The sequence below is a fragment of the Hibiscus syriacus genome, unplaced genomic scaffold (assembly GCF_006381635.1).
Source record: "Hibiscus syriacus cultivar Baekdansim isolate YM2019G1 unplaced genomic scaffold, ASM638163v2 tig00111000_pilon, whole genome shotgun sequence".
In the NCBI taxonomy this organism is placed as follows: Eukaryota; Viridiplantae; Streptophyta; class Magnoliopsida; order Malvales; family Malvaceae; genus Hibiscus; species Hibiscus syriacus.
Window position 1 is genome coordinate 2,103,483 of NW_024062947.1, and position 7,789 is coordinate 2,111,271.

Here is a 7,789-nt window from a genome sequence, read left to right on the forward strand (position 1 = left end):
GTTGTCTTCTATTGGCTCCATTATTACGGGTTGGTGGTAGATCATGGTGTTGATCTATCTTTTCATGAAGAGCATCGAACTCTTCACGAAACATTCTCATCATTTCACCAATGAGTGCCTGCATTTGTAAGTTTTGTGTTCCTGCATTTCCTTGGGGACTTTGAGACATGGTTAGTGAAATAAAGTAATTTAAAACCTTACCAGCACACTCACAAAAACCTCACGTGATCTCTCCAAGAAAATTCAGATTGCACTCCACTCACTCTCATGTTTGCACTCGGGGATATGATCCTTGGCTTTTTTTCTGATCCCCCTTCTGATCTCACCCTCTCATTTGCCTTTTACCGCTCGATTCTCTCTTGTAGGTCCTTTTTAAGAACTAACTCAAGATTAAGCAAGTTTCTTTAGTTTGTGCGTCGGTTTAGAAATGGTTAGGGTATAGGATATGGTTATGATAAGGTAGGATAGAAAAAGATTAAGAAAGATGATAAGGTAATGAAAAGAAAAGATGAAAGAATAAGAAATGAAATAGTAAGAAAGTGAAGATAACTTACAACTCAAGTTGCAACACTTACTATCTTCCTTCACAAGAAACAACAAGGATACCTCCTTCTAGTTTGTTGTTGGGGCAGATTGTATTGTGCTTCTCTTTGAGTGTATTTGCAACTTTGCTTCACTTTTCTTTTTGCTTTGGATTTTCTTCTTTTCTTTTCTTTCTTTTGCACTCCAAATTTATTGTAGGAGTCTTTTTCTTTTCTCTTTTGTTTTCTTCTTTCTTGTTGCTTTTTGTTGTAGCACTTTAAATGTTAATCCACCAAAGCTCTGATACCACTTGATGTAAGGCTAACCAGGCTTCTTCAATAATGGAGAAGTTGGCAACCTTGTTGTTTCCCGATCTAGGAGAGACACCAAATGCTACACCTTGGATTGAAAGTAATCTGCACAAAAAGAAGAAGAATTGATTAAGTAATATGATAATTAAGAAATGAAAAGTAAATAGAATTGGAAAGATTTGAAATGGATAGAATAGTTATCAAAGATGGGATGCGGAAGTGTTGAATAAATCTCCTTCAAGTGATGTTGACTTCGGCCTCCAATGGTGGTGTTGAAGTATGCCTTGTTGATGAATGAAGGATGATTTAATGGTGATGAAATGGTAATGGAAGGATGATGTTATTGGCGTGATATGGTAATGGAATATGGTGATGATGTAGGCGTGATAATGGTGATGGACTATCGTGATGATATAGGCGTGATAATGGTGATGGAAAGATTGTATCTTATAAAACTAAGAAGGAACCAATGCTATAAATGAGCAAAGACCCGTTTCTTATAAGTTCTATAAGGGATGATATGAAAGGACTTTGACCCGCTAGTTATTTAAACTAGGAACCAGAAGTATCAAGGTGAAGGATTGACGCCACAAGCTTTAGAAAGGCTTGCTTAATCGATATAGTTCTAAAAAGAACTTGAAGAGAGAATAATCTCACAAAGGATTTTTAATTGATCAAAGGGTTCAGTTTACAAATGAATGCCAAAGCCTATTTATAGTTTTGTAAAGGCTTGGCCGAATAAATAGACGCCTTTTCGGCAAAGTACATGTCTTAAAACGAAAATAAATGATGCTTGGATGAGGGGAGATGTCTTTGGCCGAATGGTTCCCATAACTCTTCATCTTGGCGCCAATTTGAAGCATGATGATGTTTAGGCCGAATAGAGAGAAGCCTTTTCATCTTGGCGCCTAATTCATTCACATGCAAAGCACATGAGTGGCTGGTCATGTGGCACTCACATGGATGGTGTAGAATGCTTAAGGCGTGGACTCTTCCATGGTGTGAAGATGAACAGCAACTTAGGCGTGACTTGGCATCAAACATGTGTCTAGGTGACATGGCATCAATGGGGCAGCAACTAATTATGAAAGGTCACATTTGTGTGAAACAACCTTTCATCATTTCAGCCACTTCCCATGAGTTTGAGCTGAAGTTGAGCTGGCCATAGATGAAGGACATGTGTACAAGTCATAGGGCAGCTCCTTGTGAAAAGGCACTTCTCGGAATGGCAACTCTTCGCGAAAAGGTACGAATTCATAAAATTCAACCTAGACCATATTTGTAGTGCTCTCTGTGGTGAAGATGTGGTGCAACTCTCCAGCTAAAATGAAATCTCTAGCTAGCTCAAAAGTCCAGCTCAAGTGAACTATGAGCTCGGAGGTCAGCTGACAACTTTTCATCATTTGTTCTTCATGATTTCCCAAGTCATCTTATGTAAGATTTCCAAGCTTATTGACTCCAATTCTATCTTTAAATCAGTTCCCATGAGGTGGCCGAACATGTACCTACAAAAGAAAGCATTTATAAGCTAAGTAATATAAGATATAAATATGTGGTTCATAATAATAACTTCATACATTCATAATATCATCATCATAACTATAAATATAATGTATGTAAGCCATTATCATAACTATGGTATAAAGAAAGATTAAGTTAAAGAAAATCCCCCTTTGACTATTGAGAAAGGTTGGAGATGCAAGTCCATTTTTGACGCTGAATCGGATCACATCACATCCTGAAATCATAACACTCGAAAGAAAATTTTAAAGTAAAATAAAAATAAAAGAAAGAAAATTCAACAAAGCAAGAAACCTCACAAGTCACTCCAAGAAAGTAACACAACGAGAGGTAAGTAAGCCGATCTTGTACTCTTTAAAACTCACTTTACCAAGTAGTCTTTCACAGTTCGTATCGGAGTTTATTACTAGCAAAGGTGATAAGAAAAAACCTAAAAGCTTTAAGAGGCCAAACAAAGGTTAGACTCCAAGAGAACGAGAATGCAAAGAAGGAAGAAGTATGCAAACTCTTTAGTCCTACTAACACAAGGAAGATAATTCCTCCTGTAAATTTGATCGCTTTGTTCAAAGTTGTTATTAATCTCCAAAAATTCTGAAATTTTGTGAGAATTATCTCCAATATATGGAGTTTCAATCTGGAAATTTTCACAACAGAATTCCTCCTGTAGAATTTTCAAAAAATTCGACAATATTCTAGACCGAATCTGCCGATAAAACTTGAATGATGTATTTGAAGGATCTAATGAACTCCGATAGAAGTGAATTTTGGACTGGAGATTAAACTTAAGACGAATATGATATCTGGAGAAAATCAGCCCTAAATACCTTCGTTTACAATTTTTTTTGAAATTTTGGCTTTTTTGTTTTTTTTTTGTTTTTTTAAAAAAAAATAGCAAACTAACAAGAAGAATTTGAATCTAAATTAAAATTAAATAAAAAATAACCTGAAACGATGAATCTTTTCTGGACTAGCTCCATTGGGGTACCTTGACGGTTTTGTGTGCAAGAACAAGCAAGATTGCTTGCTTCTTTCCAAGAATCACCCCAAATCTGATACCAATTGATAGGGAAGCGGTGGCGGGTTAATGAACGTTGCTCTTGTTGAAGAATCAAACCTAGAAAGCTCTAGACTCGATTAAGAACAAAGGGGATGAATAGGGCAAGGTGGCAGCAGTAACTAAGATTCTTTAGGGTTTCTTCAAGGCAATAAGATTAGAACAAAATAAACAAAAGATAAATAAATTGAAAATAAAATAAGATAAGATAATAAAGAAATCAAAAGATCTCCCTTACGAAGGTGGACGGTAAAGATGATTGATGGTGCAGATGGATTTGTGGAAAAATAGATGGATAAGTGTCCTATCGGACCCTCCTAGTTGCAATGAAAAGGAAAACTCGATAAATGGCTCTAACCAACCCTCCTAGTCGCGATGAAAAGAAAAATTGGAGTGTGAAGATTAATCTCCCTCACAAGAACTTGAAAGAACTCCAGGAGAAGAAGCTTCGAAGGCACAAGGCAATCAGCACTTGCAAAAACGAACTCTCGTTGTATTATTAATCAAAGAAATCTTCAATTACAAAGTTTAATGAAGCCTCATTTATATAGGAGCTGAGTTCTAAAGGTCCTAAATAACTAATGAATAAAATAATAATAAACTAAACATATCTTAACTCTAATTCCTAATAAAATAATAATAACTAAAGATAATACTTTTAACCCAACCTTAATTCCTAATAAAATAATAAATCTAATCCTAAAAGATAATGCATCATCCTATATTAAGTTATATTACAAATAATCAATAAAAATATTGAAAATTCGTAATATTTACAAAATCCCGTATTAATCCCGTATAGGATTTTCTGCATGCACCATCTTCAGTAAAATAGCCATATATTGAGTTCCCGACATCGGATTGATACGATTCAAGAACCGTTGGAAATATAAGAGACAGACGGTCGTATCTCCAGAAGACATCTTGACTAAATAATATCAGGATCCCATTCAAAAAGACGTAGTAAGTCTGCTTCTGTTCTGATCTTCTTTTCCAATGCTTGGACGAGTGGATCATTTGGAAGAGTTATTATTTCTTCCTTTGATGTGAGCCTTGTGATGCATGTATCATCCTCCCTTTCAAATAGATATGCTTTGAATCTTCGAGACTTTGTTCTTCTAATAGGTTCGAGTAGAAACATTTGTCCAAAGAAGCATGTATTATGGACTCTGGTGCATGTATCAACAAAGACTCATTTCTTATAAGTTTTATAAGGGATGATAGTAAGGACTTTGACACACTAGTTATAAGAACTTGGAACCAGAAGTATCAAGGGGAAGGAATGACACCACAAACTTAAGAATTAAGCTTGCTTAATCGATATAGTTCTAAAAAGAAGTTGAAGAGAGAATAATCTCACAAGAGTTTTAATTTATCAAAGGGTTTAGGCCGAAAAGATACTTGATGGTTCGGCCAAGGTTGAAACCCCTTTGAAAATACATGATTTTTTATGAGAATACATGATTTAAATGAAGATACATGCTCTTGGCCGAATGGGTATGTGTTGGTTCGGCCCTAAGAATGATTTGAATGCATTTGGAAGTTATTTGGGCGCCAAAATGAAGGGAAAGAGTCTTTAGCCGAATAGGAAGCATCCCTTGGTGTTTTGGCACCAATTTGATGTCACATGGAGTGCACATGGCAGCCTACTTGAATGCATATGGGTCTTCTTGCAATGCTTTGATGAGGTTGCAACCATAGGATGATGTCTTGAAGTCCATGGAATGGAGATAGGTAGCAACTAGGTGTGACTTAGCTTACTACGTGCATCTATGTGTCATGGTCTTCAATGGGAAGCAACTTGTCATGAAAGGTCACATGTGTAGAAGGTAACCTTTTATCATTTGAGCTACTTTCCATGTGTTTGAGCTGAAGTTGAGCTGGCCATAGATTAAGGACATGTAGATGAGTCTTAGGACAACTCCTTGTGAAAAGGCACTTCTCGGAATGGCAACTCTTCGTGAAAAGGTACGAATCCACAAAATTTAACCTAGACCATATTTGTAGTGCTCTGTGTGGTAAAGATGATGGTGAAACTCTCCAGCTGAAATGAAACCTTTAGCTTGCACAAAAGTCCAGCTCAAGTTAGCTATGAGCTCGGGGGTTAACTGACAACTTTTCACCATTTGTTCTTCATGATCTCCCGAGTCATCCTATGTAAATTTTCCTAAATCCTTATCCTTAGTTAAGCTCAAATTTATCTCCCATCATGTGGCCAAATATGCACCTATAAAAGAAAGCATAATATAAGCTATGCATTTAAAATAAATAACTTATAATATAAAGATGTGGACTATAGGTTATAATATTAACTCATGCATCATATGATAACTAATATTATTATTATAACTATAGATTATATGCTTGAATATTAATCAATGATGTAAACCATATGACATAACGAATGAATGCTCATGTTTTGATAATTCAAGTAGAGTCTAATATGCAAATGTATGCTCATAATAATACATAGTGCATAAATGAGTAAATTTAAGATAAAGTAAGGTAGAACTTCCTTAGATTGAACTTGATGGATCTTCAATGATGTGAGTATGTCATGAAGAAAGTTAGTGCTAGACAAGATCACATCATATCCCCACTTTTGAAAAAATAACAACTATGGGATTGAGAAACATTGAAGAGAAACCACCTTTCGATTTGAGGATAAATCCCTTTAAAGAAGGGGGATGATGTGTTCCAAATCAACAACATAAATGGACTTACATATCTAACCTTTCACAATAATCAAATGGGGATTATCTTTAACTTATTCTTTCATTATACCATATTATAATAATAGTTTACATGCATTACATTTATAGTTATAATGATGATAATATGTAATGTATGAAGTTACTATTATGGACCACATATTTATACATTTTTACCTTATATTATTTAGCTATAGTATGCTTTCTTTTACAGGTGCATATTCGGCCACATAATGGGAGCTAATTTAAAGCAAGCATTGGATTCCATGAGCTAAGGAAACTTGACTAGGACAACTCTGGGACAGCTCAAGATGATTTTAGGATAAAGTTGCCAGCTGACCCCCGAGCTCATAGCTGACTTGAGCTGGACTTTTGAACTAGCTAAAGACCTCATTCCAGCTGGAGAGTTGCACCATCATCACCACAACACAGAGCACTTCAAATATGGTCTAGGTCAATTTTTGTGGATTCGTACCTTTTCGCGAAGAGTTTCCATTCCAAGAGGTTGTTTTTCACAAGGCGCTGTCCTAAGACTCATCTACACGTCCTTCATTTATGGCCAGCTTATCTTCAGCTCAAACACATGGGAAGTAGCTCAAATGATGAAAGGTTGCCTTACACAAATATGACCTTTCATAGTAAGTTGCTGCCCCATTGATGCCATGCCACCTAGACACAAGTTGGATGCCAAGTCACACCTAGTTTGTTGCTTATCTTCACGCCAAGGAAGAGCCACACCATAAGCATCCTATGCCACCCAGTGAGTGCCTCATGACCAGCCACCCATGTTTCATGTGTGTGGATAAAATGGGCGCCAAAATGAAGAGGCTTCTCTCTATTCGGCCAAAGCATCACCTTGCTTCAAAGTTGGCGCCAAGATGAACAACAAGGAGACCATTCGGCCAAGGACATCTCCCCTTATCCAAGCATCATTTACTTTCATTTTAAGACATATATTTTGTCAAAAAGCCTTGTATCTATTTGGCCAAACCCCTTGCAAGCATAGAAATAGGCTTTGGCATTCATTTGTAAACTTAACCCTTTTAATAATATAAACTATTATGAGATTATTCTCTCTTCAAGTTTTTTTTAGAACTTTATCGATTAAGCAAGCTTTCTTAAGTTTGTGGTGTCATTCCTTCCATAGATACTTCGAGTTCCTAGTTCTTATAACTAGTGGGTTCAAGTCCTTGTTTACCACCCCTTAAATAAGCAATATAAAGTCTGGGTCTTTGTTCTTTAACATTGGTTCTTCTTTGAGTCTTATTTAAGATACTATCAACCATCACCATACTCCATCACCATTCACGCCTAAATCAACACCATTCCATTCCCATATCTTCGTCATTGAATTATCCATCATCTATCATCAAGGATCACATGCATCATCACCATTGGAGGTCGTACTCTCTTACATTTGAAGGACAATTAAACATCACTTTCGCAGCGTATCTTTGATAACATTTCTATCCATTTCATTTCTTTCCATTTTCATTTCCTTTCTTAATCATTTCTTTCTTTTTTGTGCAGATACTTATTGATTCAAGTGTGGCATTTGGTGTCTCTCCTAGATCGGGAAACAACAAGGTTGCTAACTTCTCCATCATTGAAGAAGATTGGATAACTTTACATTAGATTCCTTACTGGATTTAATCCAAAAATTACCAACA